This window comes from Bos indicus x Bos taurus, chromosome 10 (genome assembly GCF_003369695.1).
Source record: "Bos indicus x Bos taurus breed Angus x Brahman F1 hybrid chromosome 10, Bos_hybrid_MaternalHap_v2.0, whole genome shotgun sequence".
NCBI lineage: Eukaryota > Metazoa > Chordata > Mammalia > Artiodactyla > Bovidae > Bos > Bos indicus x Bos taurus.
The window spans coordinates 19,080,951-19,101,802 of NC_040085.1; the positions used below are offsets into that span (position 1 = coordinate 19,080,951).

The 20,852-nt window shown below is 39.4% G+C and overlaps 1 pseudogene; it reads right to left on the reverse strand.

The window, feature by feature from the left end:
- Window positions 1–18,346: 18,346 nt before the first annotated feature.
- Window positions 18,347–19,347, reverse strand: LOC113899566 (annotated as a pseudogene).
- Between the last annotated feature and the right edge of the window lie 1,505 nt (window positions 19,348–20,852).

The following is a 20,852-nucleotide window of genomic DNA, read 5'->3' on the forward strand; positions in this document are numbered from 1 at the left end:
TGACTTTGGGCTGCCTGTATCTTGGAGCTCAGGGCTGTGTTCCTTGCTGCTGGAGAATTTGCTTGGTATGTCTTGCCCTGAAACTTGTTTTGCCCAGAGAGGCTTACAGCGTTATACGGAGAAGAGAAGAGTGAGGAGGGAGTTAGAGATGACCCGAATGAGATGAGGTGGAATCATAGAGGAGAGAGTGGGCTAGCCAGTAATCTCTTCCTTATGTGTACTCCACAACTGGACTGCTCAGAGATGTTCACAGAGTTATACAGAGAAGAGAAGAAGGAGGAAGGTGACAGAGGTGGCCAGGAGGATAAAAGGGGGGAATGAAAAGGAGGGAGACAGATCCAGCCAGTAATCAGTTCCCTAAGTGTTTTCCACCATCTGGAACACACAGAAATTCACAGAGTTGGGTAGAGTAGAGAGGGGTTAGGGAGGAGACACAGGCGACCTAGTGGAGAAAAAGGAGAGTCCAAAGGGAGAGAGAGCAAGTCAAGCCAGTTATCTCGCTCCCTACTGAAAAATGGGTACTGAAAATTGAGTTCTTAAAGGTACAAAATTGGTAACAAATACATAAAAGCAAAAATTAAAAATCAAGAGTAGAGTTTGGAATATCAAAAATATGATGTTAAAGAAAAGAAGAACGAAAAGAAAGAGAAAAAATGAACAAACAAAAATAAACAAGGTCGTGAAAATTATAAAGAAAATATAGGTACAAAATTGATAACTAATACCAAAAAGCAAAAGTTAAAAATCTAGAGTAGAGTTTGGAATTTCAAAAATACAATGTTAAAGAAAAGAAGGAAAATAAAAGAAAAAAAAAAAAAAAAAACAAGGTCAAAAAAATTATAAAAAATTTATATGAAGTTTGCTTTTAAAAAAGAATAGGGTCTTCTCTCTCTCTCTCTCTTTTTTTTTTTTTTTGCAAAGTAATCGGTTATAAAAGTGTGAATTAGAGGAATAATAGAGGACTTTAAAAAAATTTTTTAATTAAAAAAAGAAAGAAAGAATGATCGTAAAAATAGTAAAAATATATCTAGGACTTTCTATGGTTTTGTTGTGAGTATTGTGGGTTCAGTTCATTTTTGGCTAGTTCCTTGCTCCGACTTATATTTCTCAAGATCTATAGGCCCCTTCCTATGTAGTTGGTATTAACCACAGGGTTTTAATCTGTTGCCTGTAGCTTCCAAGGCAGTTCCCTCTGTTATAGCTTCTTCTGTTTGCTGATCTCTTCAGTGTCTGGTTTCTGCCCTGACACAAAGGGGATGGTGGAGGACACTTTTTTTTTTTTTTTTGGCTCACTTGTTCAGTCCCGCTGTGGGGAGGTAGGGGGGGATGCTGCAAACAAATAACACTGGCGTGTGCTCGCAGTGCCTCAGCCACACTGGGTCTGCCCCCCGTTCACGGCACGTGTAGCCTTCCTGACCACGCTGCTCAGGCTCTAGGTTGCTCCGCCGGGAACCATCCGTGGCCGGCCCTGGGCTGCCTGCACTTCCCAGGTCCAAGCCGCTCAGGTTCAGGCACTCGAGTAGTCCTCAGAGGCACAGACTCTCGGTTGGGCTTGCATTTTGTGCCCTTCCCAGATCTGAGCAGCTCAGGTGATGAGGTGTTTGGCGCACGCGATTGCTGCGACTTATCACCTCCCTGCCAATCGGTTATCTAGGTGTGCAACCGGCACACCTTCTCCGGCAGATGTTGACCATCCAGACCCCCAAGAAGTTTTAGTTAGCAAAGAAGCTAACTAAACATTTATAGATAATGTCTCTCTGGGGCTGCGATTGTCCCCGTCCGGCACTGGCTGCCTGTCACCGGAGGGGGATGGTCTGCTGCCGGCTATCTCTGTTCAGTCCTTTGTTCCGTGCGCTGGCCTGGCGGTGTCTTAGGTTAGGGCTGGCTTTTCCCGTGGTGGATATCCCACAGTCTGGTTTGCTAGCCCAAATTATTTCGCTCAGATAGCGCTCGGGGTATTCAGGCCAGATCCTTGCGATGCAGCCCGCGCCGCGCCTCCCTGCCCAGCCCCTGCTTGCTAATGGTGGATGCAGGCATCTGCGCTGCTTCTCCACTGTGGGAGTTACCGTAGGGCTCACGATGTGCGGGTTTTAATTGTTTATTTATTTTCCCTCCCTGTAATGTTGCCCTCTGTGCTTCCAAGGCTCGGCACAGATTCGGCAGTGAGAAGGTTTCCTGATGTTTGGGAACTTCTCTCTTTTTAAGACTCCCTTCCCGGGACGGAACTCCGTCCCTCCCTCTTTTGTCTCTTTTTTTATCTTTTATATTTTTTCCTACCTCCTTTTGAAGAATTGGGTTGCTTTTCTGGGTGCCTAATGTCCTCTGCTGGCATTCAGAAGTTGTTTTGTGGAATTTACTCGGCGTTTAAATGTTCTCTTGATGAATTTGTGGGGGAGAAAGTGTTCTCCCCGTCCTACTCCTCTGCCATCTTAGCTCCTTCCCCTGTATGTGTTTTTTTTTAAACGAAATGATTAACAGGAAAAAACATTAATCTTTGAAATCTGGCACTGAGTTTTACTTAGTAGACTTTGAAGAGTATCGGTATAATCAATCCTGCTGCCTTTACAAGTAGAATTGTACTTATTACATCAGGTGTCCTTAGATTGTCCTCATGTCATATTTTTTACCCCAAAGTGTTCAGTTTCTCTTCTTAGTGGTTTGTTATTTTTCTCTGTAAGGTCAAGTTAAGCATGCTGACTTTTTCTGTGCCACAAGGCTACAGTGTGCTCTTACAAAATATGGTATCTGTAACACTTAGCAAATGTTGACACCATGCTATTTGGTGACTGAGGTTTTGTATACTGTACATGATCGTGTAGAATGTCATTGTCAATCTTCCATTTGATTTCATTGTTTTAATAGATGAATTAATATAAAAGAACCAAAGGCAAATAGACAAGTAGAAAAGAAAGTACAGAAAGATCTAAAACAGTGCCAGTTCTTAGATTTTAAAGTCGAAGTAACACATTAATGAGTGATGCAGGGAGGAGAGTTTATATTTAGTTGAGACATCTACTCCTCTGTTCCATTTCACCTCTAGGTGCTGGCAGGTAGCAGATGTCCTGGTTTCCAATTATTTGTAACTAGGCTGCAGTCTATGGGGTCGCTAAGAGTCAGACACAACTGAGCGACTTCACTTTCCTGCATTGGAGAAAGAAATGGCAACCCACTCCAGTGTTCCTGCCTGGAGTATCCCAGGGATGGTGGAGCCTGATGGGCTGCCATCTATGGGGTCGCACAGAGTCGGACACGACTGAAGCAATTTAGCAGCAGCAAGGAGAGGACACCACAAATGCCCACAACAATGTAGGGAGAGCATGAAGGGGTTTTTTCCCTTTTGTTGATATGGCCTTGCTCTGAGTTCCTGACAGTAAAGTTGCATATTCCCTCAGCTGCATTATAGACTCTGACTCTGAAAAATGTAGCTTCTGGCTGGATCAAGTCTGAATGTGCTGACACTCAGGTTGGAAGATTTAGACTGTCCTAAACATTGTTCTGCCTTCCCTTGTGATTTACTAATAAATGATAATACCTGGTAAAGGACAAGCCAGAGTTTAATATTGAAGGATGAAATTGAAAGAGGTTTTTTACTTAAAACTTCCAAATTTAGTAGTAAATTAATCTCTTCTAAAATCTGGGATATTATCTGAAACAAATTCATTATGAATCATTCCGGGATTGCAAATATTTATTCATGTGCTGATTGTTCTCTTGCCTTTCTGATTTTGATTCTAAGATGAATTATACTAACTGCTCCCTAGTTTCCCTAAAAAAGACCAACAATAAGCCATGAACTCCCTTTTCCTCCCACTTACCCACCAAACCATGTGAACTGGTAACTTAAGCACATAACTTCAGAATAGCAAATATCACACAGACAAATGAACACAGAATAGGCTTCTAACTTCTGTAATCTCTCCAGTTGTATATTGGAATACCAAATGGTAATGGCTGTAAAATCATATTCATTTGTGATGTAACTCTGTGATTAGCTTATTAAAGGTTTAGGAAGCAAGAAGCACTGGGTTTTCTAAATTCAAATATTTGACCATGTTGCTGTCATGAATGCAGTTACACTCTTCAGTACAATCATAATTCTCATTATAGTTGTCATGAGGACAAAATTTCTCCTAAAATGTTGCTTAATCAGTAAAAATATTAAAAGCTATTAACAATATATATGGTATATATATATATTGTTTCAGATCAGATCAGATCAGTCGCTCAGTCGTGTCCGACTTCTTGTGACCCCATGAACCACAGCACGCCAGGCCTCCCTGTCCATCACCAACTCCTGGAGTTCACTCAGACTCACGTCCATCGAGTCAGTGATGCCATCCAGACATCTCATCCTCTGTCGTCCCCTTCTCCTCTTGCCCCCAATCCCTCCCAGCATCAGAGTCTTTTCCAATGAGTCAGGTCTTCACATGAGGTGGCCAAAGTACTGGAGTTTCAGCTTTAGCATCATTCCTTCCAAAGAAATCCCAGGGCTGATCTCCTTCAGAATGGACTGGTTGGATCTCCTTGCAGTCCAAGGGACTCGCAAGCGTCTTCTCCAACACCACAGTTCAAAAGCATCAATTCTTTGGTGCTCAGCCTTCTTCACAGTCCAACTCTCACATCCATATATGACCACAGGAAAACCATAGCCTTGACTAGATGAACCTTTGTTGGCAAAGTAATGTCTCTGCTTTTGAATATGTTATCTAGGTTGGTCATAACTTTCCTTCCAAGGAGTAAGCGTCTTTTAATTTCATGGCTGCAGTCACCATCTGTAGTCATTTTGGAGCCCAGAAAAATAAAGTCTGACACTGTTTCCACTGTTTCCCCATCTATTTCACATGAAGTAATGGGACCGGATGCCATGATCTTCATTTTCTGAATGTTGAGCTTTAAGCCAACTTTTTCACTCTCCACTTTCACCTTCATCAAGAGGCTTTTGAGTTCCTATTCACTTTCTGCCATAAAGGTGGTGTCATCTGCATATCTGAGGTTATTGATATTTCTCCCGGCAACATTGATTCCAGCTTATGTTTCTTCCAGTCCAACATTTCTCTTGATGTGCTCTGCATATAAGTTAAATAAACAGGGTGACAATATACAGCCTTGACGTACTCCTTTTCCTATTTGGAACCAGTCTGTTGTTCCATGTCCAGTTCTAACTATTGCTTCCTGACCTGCATACAAATTTCTCAAGAGGCAGGTCAGGTGGTCTGGTATTCCCATCTCTTTCAGAAATTTCCACAGTTTATTGTGGTCCACACAGTCAAAGGCTTTGGCATAGTCAATAAAGCAGAAATAGATGTTTTTCTGGAACTCTCTTGCTTTTTCCATGATCCAGTGGATGTTGGCAATTTGGTCTCTGGTTCCTCTGCCTTTTCTAAAACCAGCTTGAACATCAGGAAGTTCACGGTTCACATATTGCTGAAGCCTGGCTTGGAGAATTTTAAGCATTACTTTACTAGCATGTGAGATGAGTGCAATTGTGCGGTAGTTTGAGCATTCTTTGGCATTGCCTTTCTTTGGAATTGGAATGAAAACTGAACTTTCCAGTCTTGTGGCCACTGCTGAGTTTTCCAAATTTGCTAGCATATTGAATGCAGCACTTTCCCAGCATCATCTTTCAGGATTTGGAATAGCTCAACTGGAATTCCATCACCTCCACTAGCTTTGTTCGTAGTTATGCTTTCTAAGGCCCACTTGACTTCACATTCCAGGATGTCTGGCTCTAGGTCAGTGATCACACCATCGTGATTATCTGGGTCGTGAAGATCTTTCTTGTACAGTTCTGTGTATTCTTGCCATCTCTTCTTAATATCTTCTGCCTCTGTTAGGTCCATACCATTTCTGTTCTTTATCGAGCCCATCTTTGCATGAAATGTTCCTTTGGTATCTCTGATTTTCTTGAAGAGATCTCTAGTCTTTCCCATTCTGTTGTTTTCCTCTATTTCTTTGCATTGATCGCTGAAGAAGGCTTTCTTATCTCTTCTTGCTCTTCTTTGGAACTCTGCATTCAGATGCTTATATCTTTCCTTTTCTCCTTTGCTTTTCACTTCTCTTCTTTTCACAGCTATTTGTAAGGCCTCCCCATACAGCCATTTTGCTTTTTTGCATTTCTTTGCCATGGGGATGGTCTTGATCCCTGTCTCCTGTACAATGTCATGAACCTCATTCCATAGCTCATCAGGCACTCTATCTATCAGATCTAGGCCCTTAAATCTATTTCTCACTTCCACTGTATAATCATAAGGGATTTGATTTAGGTCATACCTGAATGGTCTAGTGGTTTTCCCTACTTTCTTCAATTTAAGTCTGAATTTGACAATAAGGAGTTCATGGTCTGAGCCACAGTCAGCTCCTGGTCTTGTTTTTGCTGACTGTATAGAGCTTCTCCATCTTTGACTGCAAAGAATATAATTAATCTGTTTTCAGTGTTGACCATCTGGTGATATCCATATATAGAGTCTTCTCTTGTTTTGTTGGAACAACAACAATATTTGTTGGAACAAATATTAATTAATAAAATTAATATATATTTCTAAAATAAAAATATTTCCCCTTTTTGACATTGAATGAATGAAAATTCTATTTCATTTTATTCTGAAATTTCAACTAATGAAGTCATTTACATCAAGTTAATCAAATTTCAAACATTTTATTTTTGTTTCAACACCTCATAAAGAAACCCCAAGAAGAATAACATCTTTTTATAATTTTATGTGTTTATTAATTTAGAGTGTTTTGGGTCATCATTGCTACACAGGCTGTTCTCTAGCTGCAGAGAGAGGGGGTACTCTGTCGTTGCACTTCTCATTGCGGTGGCTTCCCTTACTGTGGAGCACAGGCTCTAGAGCATAGACTCAATAGTTGTGGTGCACAGGATTAGCTGCTCCATGACATGTGGGATCTTCCTGTATCAGAGGCTGAACTAACGTCTCCTGCTTTGGCAGGCAGATTCTTTGCCACTGAGCCTCCAGGGAAGACCTAACTGAGTCATTTTATAATAGATTGTCCTTGGATTCTCTGTGGTTCCTTCATAGGAATCCCCAAACTCACACAGCATATGAGGGCACAGAATTACTACTGAGGTTCCCAGATCTTCCCTAGTTCTCCCTCTTACATCTCTGGTGACTGTCTTCTGAAGCTCACCTTGCATTCCAATCTGGGTACTACATCCTATTTTGAGTTTTGCATATTTCAGTCCAATGAAAGATACTCCAGTCCAGTAGTTGTACATCCTATTCCAAACTTGTTATTCAACTGTTCAAACTACTAGAGAAAAAGCAAAACAAACTTCGAGAGGATTTCCCTGGTGGTACAGTGGATGAGAGTTTACCTGCCAATGCAGGGGACATGGGTTCAATCCCTGGTCTGGGAAGGTTCCACATGCCCTGGAGCCACTGAGCCCGGGCACCACAACTATGGAGATTTGCTCTAGAGCCCAAGAGCCGCAACTACTGAGCCTGTGTGTCACAACTACTGAAGCCCACGTGCCCTGGAGCCTGCATGCTGCAACTACTGAAGCCTGTGCTCCCAGAGCCTGTGCTTCACAACAAGAGAAGGCAGGACAGTAAGTCTGTGCACTGCAACCAAGAGCAGCCCCCACTTAGTGCAACTACAGAAAGCCCATGTGCAGCAGCAAAGACCCAGAGCAGCCAATTTTTTTTTTAATTAAAAAAAATTTTGAGAGCCAAGAGGGTTTACACACTGACACCATTAAAAAACTTTTTTTATAGTCATCATGATGTATATTGCATTCCCAGGACTTACTTCTCTTATAACTAGATGTTTCTGTCTTTTGAACATAGTCACCTATTCCACACCCTACACCCCCAATCTATTCTCTGTATCTATGAGGTCTGGGTGTGTGTGTGTCTGTGTGTGTATATGTCTGTGTGTGTGTGTGCCTGCACCTATGTCTTAGAGTCCACATACAAATGATTTCATACAGTATTTGACTTTGTCTGCCTGATTTATTTCACTTAGTATTGTGCCTTCAAGATTCATTCATGTTGTTGTAAATCTATGAAAAAAATTTCTTTTTTTATGTTTTCTTTATCCATTCATCTGTCAAAGGACACTTGGGTTGTTTCCATGTCTCAGCTGTTGTAGATCAACTGCAATAAATGAGTGGTACAGATATCTTTTTGAGATACTAACTTCATTTTCTTCAGATGAATACTCAGAGGTGGAAATGCTGAATATCATAGTAGAGCTAATTTTAATTTTTTGAGGAACCTCCATACTGTTTGCCATAGAGGCTGCACCAATTTATATTTCCAACAACAGTGGGCAGGGTTCCCTTTCTTCTACATTCTTTTCAAAATTTTTTTATTCCCTGTCTTTTTGATAGTAGCCATTTTGGCATATGTAAAGGGATAGCTCTTTTTGGTTTTGATTTTCATTTCCCTGATTATTAGAGATGTTGAACATCTTCTGATTTACCTTCTTGTCATTAGTATGTCTTCTTTGGGAAAATGTTTATTCAAATCATCAGCTTATTTTTAAAACAGACTTTTGTTTTAATGATTATACAAGGTATTTATATATTTTTGGTATTAGCCCTTTATCATATATATGTTTGGGCAATATTTGCTCTCATTCTGTAGGTTGCCTTTTCATTTTGTTGATGGCTTCTTTTGCCATACATAAACTTATTAGTTTGATGTAGTCACACTTGGTTTTTTTTTTTCTCTCTCTCTCTCTCTTGTTGTCCTTGCTTTAATGTCAAATACAAAACAAAACAAAACAAAACTGTGGCCAATACTGATGTCAAGGAACTTACCCGCTATGTTTCTTCTGAGCTTTACTGTTGTGGTTCTTATATTCAATTCTATAATCCATTTTGATGAGTTCAATTTCATTCTTTTGCATGTAGCTTTCCATTTCTCATAATACCATTTATTGAAGAGATGTTTCTTTCTTGAGGGTATATTCTTGGCTTCTTTGCCATGAATTGACCGTGTATACAAGGATTTATTTCTGGGTTCTCTATTCTGCTCCATTGATCTATGAGTCTTTGTTTAATGCCAAAAAAAAAAAAAAAACCCACACACTGTTTTTATTACTATAATTTTGTAATATAGTTTGAAATAAGGTCATGTGATGCCTTCAGTTTTTTTTTGTTGTTGTTTTAATTTTATTTTTAAACTTTACAATATTATATTAGTTTTGCCAAATATCAAAATGAATTCACCACAGGTATACATGTGTTCCCCATCCTGAACCCTCCTCCCTCCCCATACCATTCCTCTGGGTCGTCCCAGTGCACCAGTCCCAAGCATCCAGTATCGTGCATCGAACCTGGACTGGCAACTCGTTTCTTACATGGTATTATACATGTTTCAATGCCATTCTCCCAAATCTTCCCACCCTCTCCCTCTCCCACTTTGGCTATTAGTAGTCTATTGTCTCTCATACAAACCTTAGGGTTTGTTTATTCTATCTCTGTGAAAAATGGCATTGAATTTTGATAGAGGTTTCATTGAATCTGTAGAATGCTTTGGGTAGTATGGATATTTTAACAATTGGGTTTTTTTGGCCTGTAAGTATAAAATATCTTTGCATTAATTTTTGTCTTCAATTTCTATAATCAATGTCTTACAGATTTCAATATACAAATCTATACTTCTTTGCTTAAAGTTATTCTTAGGTATTTTCTTTCTGACGTGATGGAAAAAGAATTGTTTTCTTAATATCTCTTCCAGATAGTTCATTATTGGAATGCAGATTAATTTTGTATCCTGCAACTTTGCTGAAGACTAACAACTTGGGGGCATGTCTCCCACTGCTAAGCCAGATGATCTGATTTTCTTTTCACTTTCTCTTTTTGTGTACTCAAAAAGTGTATATTTTAACTGTGGTAGGAAGTCTCTGTGCTGTTTACTTTCGGATGAATAATTTCTAGTGCTTAAACAAGTTAAAAATTTTTTCTCTGGCATATTATTGGCATTTTATGGCCTATTAAAAGTACATCTGTCAGAGAGGAGCTAAGATGGCGGAGGAGTAGGATGGGGAGAACACTTTCTCCCCTACAAATTCATCAAAAGAACATTTAAACGCCAAGTAAATTCCACAAAACAACTTCTGAATGCCAGCAGAGGACATCAGGCACCCAGAAAAGCAACCCAATTCTTCAAAAGGAGGTAGGAAAAAATATAAAAGACAAAAAAAAGGGACAAAAGAGGGAGGGACGGAGTTCCGTCCCGGGAAGGGAGTCTTAAAAAGAGAGAAGTTTCCAAACACCAGGAAACCTTCTCACTGCCGAATCTGTGCCGAGCCTTGGAAGCACAGAGGGCAACATAACGGGGAGGAAAAATAAATTAAAACCCACACATTGCAAGCCCTATGGTAAACTCCCCCAGCGGAGAAGCAGCGCAGATGCCTGCATATGCCATTAGCAAACGGGGGCTGGGCAGGGAGGCGCGGTGCGGGCTGCATCGCAAGGATCTGGCCTGAATACCCCGAGCACTATCTGATGAAATAATTTGGGCTAGCAAACCAGACTGTGGGATAACTACCACGCGAAAAGCCAGCCCTAACCTATGACACTGCCAGGCCCGCGCACGGAACAAAGGACTGAACAGAGATAGCCGGCGGCAGACCATCCCCCTCCGGTGATAGGCAGCCAGAGCCGGAAGGGGACAAGCGCAGCCCCAGAGAGACATTATCTATAAAACTGTAAGCAGGCTTCTTTGCTAACTAAAACTTCTTGGGGGTCTGGATGGTCAACATCTGCCGGAGAAGGTGTGCCGGTGCACAACTAGATAACCAAGCGGCGGGGAGGCGATAAGTCACAGCAATCTCGCGCGCAAAACACCTCATCACCTGAGCTGCTCGGATCTGGGAAGGGCACAAAACGCAGGCCCAACCGAGAGTCTGCGCCTCTGAGGACTACCCGAGTGCCTGAACCTGAACGGCTTAGACTCGGAAGTACAGGCAGCCCAGGGCTGGCCGCGGATGGTTCGTGGCGGAGCAACCTAGAGCCTGAGCATCGTGGTTAGGAAGGCTACATGCGCCGTGAACGGGGGGCAGACCCAGTGTGGCTGAGGCACTTCGAGCACACGCCAGTGTTATTTGTTTGCAGCATCCCTCCCTACCTCCCCTCAGCACGACTGAACAGTGAGCCTATAAAAAAAAAAAATTTGGTACTCTATTATTCCTTTAATTTCCAATTTTATAACCGATTACTTTGCAAAAAAAAAAAAAGACCCTTTTTTTTAAGCAAACTTCATATATATTTTTTAAATAAATTTTGATCTTTTTTTTGTTCTTTTTCCTTCTTTTCTTTAACATTGTATTTTTGAAATTCTAAACTCTACTCTAGATTTTTAATTTTAGCTTTTTAGTATTTGTTATCAATTTTGTACCTATAGGTTTTTTTGTTTTTGTTTTTATATAATTTGTGTGACCCTTTTTTCTTTTTTCTTTTTCTCTGTTTCTTTCTCTTCTTCTTTTAAATAACATTGTATATCTGAAATTCCAAACCCTATTATATATTTTTAATTATGCTTTTTGGTATTTGTTATCAATTTTGTACCTGTATTTTTTTTTATAATTTATGCGACCTTGTTTGTTCTTGTTTTTTTTTTGTTTTTTTTTTTCCTCTCTCTTTCTTTTTCTTCTTCTTTTTTTAACATTGTATTTTTGAAATTCCAAACTCTACTCTAGATTTTTAACTTTTGCTTTTTGGTAATAGTTATCAATTTTGTACCTATATTTTCTTTATAATTTTTGCGACCTTGTTTGATTTTGTTTGTTCGTTTTTTCTCTCTTTCTTTTCCTTCTTTTTTTTAACATCGTATTTTCGAAATTTCAAACTGTACTCTAGATTTTAAATTTTTGCTTTTATGTATTTGTTACCAATTTTGTACCTTTAAGAACCCAAACTTCAGTACCCATTTTTTACTAGGGAGCGAGATTACTGGCTTAACTGCTCTCTCTCCCTTTGGACTCTCCTTTTTCTCCACTAGGTCGCCTGTGTCTCCTCCCTAACCCCTCTCTACTCTACCCAACTCTGTGAATTTCTGTGTGTTCCAGATGGTGGAGAACACTTAGGGAACTGATTACTGGCTGGATCTGTCTCCCTCCTTTTCATTCCCCCCTTTTATCCTCCTGGCCACCTCTGTCACCTTCCTCCTTCTTCTCTTCTCTGTATAACTCCGTGAACAACTCTGAGCAGTCCAGTTGTGGAGTACACATAAGGAAGAGATTACTGGCTAGCCCACTCTCTCCTCTATGATTCCACCTCATCTCATTCGGGTCATCTCTTACTCCCTCCTCACTCTTCTCTTCTCCATATAACGCTGTAAACCTCTCTGGGCAAAACAAGTTTCAGGGCAAGACATACCAAGCAAATTCTCCAGCAGCAAGGAACACAGCCCTGAGCTCCAAGATACAGGCAGCCCAAAGTCACCCCCAAAACCATAGACATCCCATAACTCATTACTGGACATTTCATTGCACTCCAGAGAGAAGAAATACAGCTCCACTCACCAGAACACTGATACAAGCTTCCCTAACCAAGAAACCTTGACAAGCCACCTGTACAAACCCACACACAGCGAGGAAATGCCACAATAAAGAGAACTCCACAAACTGCCCGAATACAGAAAGGACACCCCAAACTCAGCAATTTAAACAAGATGAAGAGACAGAGGAATACCCAGCAGATAAAGGAACAGGATAAATGCCCACCAAACCAAACAAAAGAAGAAGAGATTGGGAATCTACCTGATAAAGAATTCCGAATAATGATAGTGAAATTGATCCAAAATCTTGAAATCAAAATGGAATCACAGATAAATAGCTTGGAGACAAAGATTGAGAAGATGCAAGAAAGGTTTAACAAGGACCTAGAAGAAATAAAAGAGAGTCAATATTAAATGAATAATGCAATAAATGAAATTAAAAACACTCTGGAGGCAACAAATAGTAGAATAACAGAGGCAGAAGATAGGATTAGTGAATTAGAAGATAGAATGGTAGAAATAAATGAATCAGAGAGGAAAAAAGAAAAACGAATTAAAAGAAATGAGGACAATCTCAGAGACCTCCAGGACAATATTAAATGCTACAGCATTCGAATCATAGGGGTCCCAGAAGAAGAAGACAAAAAGAAAGACCATGAGAAAATACTTGAGGAGATAATAGTTGAAAACTTCCCTAAAATGGGGAAGGAAATAATCACCCAAGCCCAAGAAACCCAGAGAGTCCCAAACAGGATAAACCCAAGGCAAAACACCCCAAGACACATATTAATCAAATGAACAAAGATCAAACACAAAGAACAAATATTAAAAGCAGCAAGGGAAAAACAACAAATAACACACAAGGGAATTCCCATTAGGATAACAGCTGATCTTTCAATAGAAACTCTTCAAGCCAGGAGGGAATGGCAAGACATACTTAAAGTGGTGAAAGAAAATAACCTACAGCCCAGATTGTTGTACCCAGCAGGGATCTCATTCAAATATGAAGGAGAAATCAAAAGCTTTACAGACAAGCAAAAGCTGAGAGAATTCAGCACCACCAAACCAGCTCTCCAACAAATACTAAAGGATATTCTCTAGATAGGAAACACAAAAACAGTGTATAAACTCGAACCCAAAACAATAAAGTAAATGGCAATGGGATCATACTTATCAGTAATTACCTTAAACGTAAATGGGTTGAATGCCCCAACCAAAAGACAAAGACTGGCTGAATGGATACAAAAATAAGACCCCTACATATGTTGTCTACAAGAGACCCACCTCAAAACAGAGGACACATACAGACTGAAAGTGAAGGGCTGAAAAAGATTTTCCATGCAAATAGGGACCAAAAGAAAGCAGGAGTAGCAATACTTATATCAGATAAAATAGACATTAAAACAAAGGCTGTGAAAAGGGACAAAGATAGTCACTACATAATGATCAAAGGATCAATCCAAGAATAAGATAAAACAATTATAAATATATATGCACCCAACACGGGAGCACCGCAATATGTAAGCCAAATGCTAACAAGTATGAAAGGAGAAATTAACAATAACACAATATTAGTGGGAGACTTTAATACCCTACTCACACCTATGGATAGATCAACTAAATAGAAAATTAACAAGGAAACACAAACGTTAAACGATACAGTAGACCAGTTAGACCTAATTGATATCTATAGGACATTTCATCCCCAAACAATGAATTTCACCTTTTTCTCAAGCGCACATGGAACCTTCTCCAGGGTAGATCACATCCTGGGCCATAAATCTAGCCTTGGTAAATTCAAAAATATAGAAATCATTCCAAGCATCTTTTCTGACCACAATGCAGTAAGATTAGATCTCAATTACAGGAGAAAAACTATTAAAAACTCCAACATATGGAGGATGAACAACACGCTGCTGAATAACCAACAAATCACAGAAGAAATCAAAAAAGAAATCAAAATTTGCATAGAAACTAATGAAAATGAAAACGCAACAACTCAAAACCTGTGGGACACTGTAAAAGCAGGCCTAAGGGGAAAGTTCATAGCAATACAGGCACACCTCAAGAAACAAGAAAAAAGTCAAATAAATAACCTAACCCTACACCTAAAGCAACTAGAAAAGGAAGAAATGAAGAACCCCAGGGCTAGTCGAAGGAAAGAAATCTTAAAAATTACGGCAGAAATAAATGCAAAAGAAACAAAAGAGACCATAGCAAAAATCAACAAACCAAAAGCTGGTTCTTTGAAAGGATAAATAAAATTGACAAACCATTAGCCAGACTCATCAAGAAACAAAGGGAGAAAAATCAAATCAATAAAATTAGAAATGAAAATGGAGAGATCACAACATACAACACAGAAATACAAAGGATCATAAGAGACTACTATCAACAATTATATGCCAATAAAATGGACAACGTGGAAGAAATGGACAAATTCTTAGAAAAGTACAACTTTCCAAAACTGGACCAGGAAGAAATAGAAAATCTTAACAGACCCATCACAAGCACGGAAATTGAAACTGTAATCACAAATCTTCCAGCAAACAAAAGCCCAGGTCCAGACGGCTTCACAGCTGAATTCTACCAAAAATTTAGAGAAGAGCTAACACCTATCCTGCTCAAACTCTTACAGAAAATTACAGAGGAAGGTAAACTTCCAAACTCATTCTATGAGGCCACCATCACCCTAATACCAAAACCTGACAAAGATCCCACCAAAAAAGAAAACTACAGGCCAATATCACTGATGAACATAGATGCAAAAATCCTTACCAAAATTCTAGCAATCAGAATCCAACAACACATTAAAAAGATCATAAACCATGACCAAGTGGGCTTTATCCCAGGGATGCAAGGATTCTTCAATATCTGCAAATCAATCAAGGTAATACACCACATTAACAAACTGAAAAACAAAAACCATATGATTATCTCAATAGACGCAGAGAAAGCCTTTGACAAAATTCAACATCCATTTATGATAAGAACTCTCCAGAAGTAGGAATAGAAGGAACATACCTCAACGTAATAAAAGCTATATATGACAAACCCACAGCAAACATTATCCTCAATGGTGAAAAATTGAAAGCATTTCCTCTGAAGTCAAGAACAAGACAAGAGTGCCCACTTTCACCATTACTATTAAACATAGTTTTGGAAGTTTTGGCCACAGCAATCAGAGCAGAAAAAGAAATAAAAGGAATCCAAATTGGAAAAGAAGAAGTAAAACTCTCACTGTTTGCAGATGACATGATCCTTTACATAGAAAACCCTAAAGACTCCACCAGAAAATTACTAGAACTAATCAATGATTATAGTAAAGTTGCAGGATATAAAATCAACACACAGAAATCCCTTGCAGTCCTATACACTAATAATGAGAAAACTGAAATAGAAATTAAGGAAACAATTCCATTCACCATTGCAATGGAAAGAATAAAATACTTAGGAATATATCTACCTAAAGAAACTAAAGACCTATATATAGAAAACTATAAAACACTGGTGCAGGAAATCAAAGAGGACACTAATAATGGAGAAATATACCATGTTCATGGATTGGAAGAATCAATATAGTGAAAATGAGTACACTACCCAAAGCAATTTATAGATTCAATGCAATCCCTATCAAGCTACCAACGGTATTCTTCACAGAGCTAGAACAAATAATTTCACAATTTGTATGGAAATACAAAAAACCTCGAATAGCCAAAGCTATCTTGAGAAAGAAGCATGGAACTGGAGGAATCAACCTACCTGACTTCAGGCTCTACTACAAAGCCACAGTTATCAAGACAGTATGGTACTGGCACAAAGACAGAAATATTGATCAATAGAACAAAATAGAAAGCCCAGAGATAAATCCACGCACATATGGACACCTTATCTTTGACAAAGGAGGCAAGAATATACAATGGATTAAAGACAATCTCTTTAACAAGTGGTGCTGGGAAAACTGGTCAACCACTTGTAAAAGAATGAAACTAGAATAGTTTCTAACACCATACACAAAACTAAACTCAAAATGGATTAAAGATCTCAACATAAGACCAGAAACTATAAAACTCCTAGAGGAGAACATAGGCAAAACACTCTCCGACATACATCACAGCAGGATCCTCTATGACCCACCTCCCAGAATATTGGAAATAAAAGCAAAAATAAACAAATGGGACCTAATTAAACTTAAAAGCTTCTGCACAACTAAGGAAACTATTAGCAAGGTGAAAAGGCAGCCTTCAGAATGGGAGAAAATAATAACAAATGAAGCAACTGACAAACAACTAATCTCAAAAATATACAAGCAACTCCTACAGCTCAACTCCAGAAAAATAAATGACCCAATCAAAAAATGGGCCAAAGAACTAAATAGACATTTCTCCAAAGAAGACATACAGATGGCTAACAAACACATGAAAAGATGCTCAACATCACTCATTATCAGAGAAATGCAAATCAAAACCACTATGAGGTACCATTTCACACCAGTCAGAACGGCTGTGATCCAAAAGTCTACAAGCAATAAATGCTGGAGAGGGTGTGGAGAAAAGGGAACTCTCTTACACTGTTGGTGGGAATGCAAACTAGTATAGCCACTATGGAGAACAGTGTGGAGATTCCTTAAAAAACTGGAAATAGAACTGCCTTATGATCCAGCAATCCCACTGCTGGGCATACACACGGAGGAGACCAGAAGGGAAAGAGACACGTGTACCCCAATGTTCATCACAGCACTGTTTATAATAGCCAGGACATGGAAGCAACCTAGATGCCCATCCGCAGATGAATGGATAAGAAAGCTGTGCTACATATACACAATGGAGTATTACTCAGCCATTAAAATGAATACATTTGAATCAGTTCTAATGAGATGGATGAAACTGGAACCTATTATACAGAGTGAAGTAAGCCAGAAAGAAAAACACCAATACAGTATACTAACGCATATATATGGAATTTAGAAAGATGGTAACAAGACACCAAAAGAGATACCGATGTATAGATCAGTTTTATGGACTCTGTGGGAGAGGGAGAGGGTGGGGAGATTTGGGAGAATAGCATTGAAACATGTATAATATCATGTATGAAATGAGTCACCAGTCCATGTTCGATGCACGGTACTGGATGCTTGGGGCTGGTGCACTGGGACGACCCAGAGAGAGGGTAGAGGAGGGAGGAGGGTTCAGGATGGGGAACGCGGGTATACCTGTGGCAGATTCATTTTGATATTTGGCAAAACTAATACAATATTGTAAAGTTTTAAAAATTAAAAAAAAAAGTACATCTGTCAAAGTTATAGGTAACAGGAGTTATGTCATTCCTTCTATGAATTGATTGGACTAGTAAAAGCTGTGGTTGCTACCATCCAATTTTTTTAATTTTTTAAAAAAATACTAAATAATTCTTACATGGAACAGTATACAAAATTATGTGCAGACACATTTTTCCCTGGCAATGATGGTAAACAGATATTTAATTTTGCTATATTTTCAATAGCTCTCTCCAAACGTTACAGACAAAACTAAAGAGTAACTCCTAGTACTATTCCTATTTTTAAAGTAATAACTACTATTGGGAAGATTCCATGTATGTCTTTTCAATTTTACTGTTATAGCTATGTATCACAAAACAATATATTATATTGTGATTATATTCTGAAATTTCTCATAAATAGTATCATGCAGCATATATCATTCTGATGCTTTTTATACTCAGTATTTTATTTTTTTTATTTATTTTTTTTTTTTTACTTTCTGAGTATTTATATGGTCTATCACAACAGATTGGTTTTTGAGGCTTATGGTGAATTACAGAGCCAGTACCTCTCATCAAAGAATTTGTATTCTGCTGGGAAGCCAGGCATATAGATGGAATGAAGCAAAATATACAAATATGATAATTACTACAATTGCCTTGAGGGGACACAGAGCTAATGAGTTGATGCTGAGTTGCACAGAGACTGGCGCCCCAGAAACATGTCATCAAGCTTTTTGTGGATGAGAAAGCCTCCATCTGTTGCAGAGGCCTGATGTTCCCTTAGCTTGACTGGGGATCTTATGTGCAACCTCTTGGATCCACAGGTTTATTAGAAGAGCTTGTTCACCTGCTCCCTAAACACCTGCTTCACCTGTTTGTTCCTGAGGGTGTAGATGAAGAGATTGAGCACTGGGGTCACCACAGTGTTGAGCAAGGCCACCACCTTGTTCCTGTCCTCCCCCTGGCTGCCCTTGCCCGACCGGACATATATAAAGATGCAGCTGCCATAGACGAGAGAGACAGCAGTGATGTGGGAGGAACAGGTTGAGAAGGCTTTCTGCCTCTTCTTGGCTGCAGGGAGGCGCAGGATGGTGTGGAGGATGTGGCCATAGCAGGTAGCCGTCACGGACAGAGTGCCCAGGAGGCTGACATTGGCCAGGATGAAACTTAGAATTTCCATCAGACTTGTGTCTGCACAATGAGTTCCAGGAGTGGAAAGTTGTCACAGAAGAAATGATCAATAATATTGGGACCACAGAGTGGCTGCTGAATTGTGAGGAAACCTGGAATGATGTTGAGAAGGAACCCTGTGATCCATAAAGAAAGAACTAGCTGGACACAGACCCTTTTGCTCATGATGGTGACATAACACAAGGGGTTACATATGGCCACATACCTGTCAAAGGACATCACGGCCAGTAGGAAGAACTCTGTGGTGCCCAGGAAGAAATAGAGGAAACACTGTAGGAAAAGAGGCCAGAGGAGCCATGGGGAACCACACCACTGTGACTGAGTTCATTCTGCTGGGGCTCTCAGAGGCCTGTGAGCTGCAGATGCTCCTCTTCCTGGGGCTCCTCCTGACCTACTTGCTCACTCTACTGGGGAACCTCCTCATCGTGGTCCTCACCCTCATGGACAGGCGCCTCCACAGGCCCATGTACTACTTCCTCCGCAACTTTGCTGTCCTAGAGATCTGGTTCACCTCAGTCATCTTCCCCAAGATGCTGACCAACATCCTGACTGGAAACAGGACCATCTCCCTGGAAGGCTGTTTCCTACAGCATTTTATTTTTGTAAGATTTATCTAAGAAAATAATATAGAGAACTGTTTCTTTTCTTGTAATGGTTCATGTATTTCAACTTCATATGTAATTCATTATTTGTTCATTCTGCTTACAGGATTGGTGTGACTATCCTTGTAAATACCTCCTTGTTCAAATGTTGGAATTACTTGAATGTAGATAACAGGAATTGGAATTGCTTGACTTTTAAATATATACATTTTCTTCTTTATTAAATAGTTCAGGCAATTTTTCTTTGAAGTTGTTAAATAAATGTTCTTTATGTGGTTGCTTTTCTCCATCTGGAGAAATTTAATAGTCTTCTCCCTGTATTTGGGTCAAAACTTAATGCTATCATATTTTCACATTTCTGGTTATCTGACAGAAATGAGATAGTAATTTGCTTTAATTTAATTTCTTCTGATTACTGCAGAAGTTGATGTTTTATATGTTCACATGTCTATTTCCTCTTCTTTAAATTGCCTTTATGTAAATTATCTTTATTATCTCTTTTCATTTTGAATGTGTTTCTTATTTATTTGTAGAAGCCCCCTATATAAACTTAATTTCTGATGTTTTCTGGTTATATGGTTTACTATGCATCCTACTATGCTTTCAATTTTTAATTATGTAGTGGGGCACGCTTGCAGGTTAAAAACTTCCCATGTATTAGGAATTCTCTATAAATTTATGTTTCTAATTGTCAAATTACTTTAATGATTATATACTTATTTAGCTTTTCTATTTCTTCTTTAACTATTTTTGATAATATATATATTTTAGAGCATCTATCAGAACACTGAAATATGTGGCCAAGTCTTTTTCTTGTGTCAAGGATTTCTTCAAATAGTAAATCTCTGCCCTTGTTGAGGTCCCCTGTGAAACCTTCTCTGTTCCATATGGAGGCATGACTCATGAGGGTCTGGAAGCCTTGGTCTGGGTGCTGGACACACCAGGAGGAGGCAGGGCTCTCGAAATACTCACGATAGGGCCTCACCTGTCCTGGGATCCCTTCAAAGGCAGAAACTGGCCCTCAAGCCGAGTCATTGCATGGAGCTGTCTCTCCTCCCATAAGATCAACATCAGATCGAGGAGATTGCTGCACACTGAAGAGAATATGACTCTAAATAGATTCTAAATCTCACAATTATTCTGTATCATTAACAATACTTGATATAGTTGTCTTTTTATTTTTAGCCAAAATAATGGGTGTATGCTGCTGCTGCTGCTAAGTTGCTTCAGTCATGTCCAACTCTGTGTGACCCCATAGACAGCAGCCCACCAGGCTCCCCTGTCCCTGGGATTCTCCAGGCAAGAATACTGGAGTGGGTTGCCATTT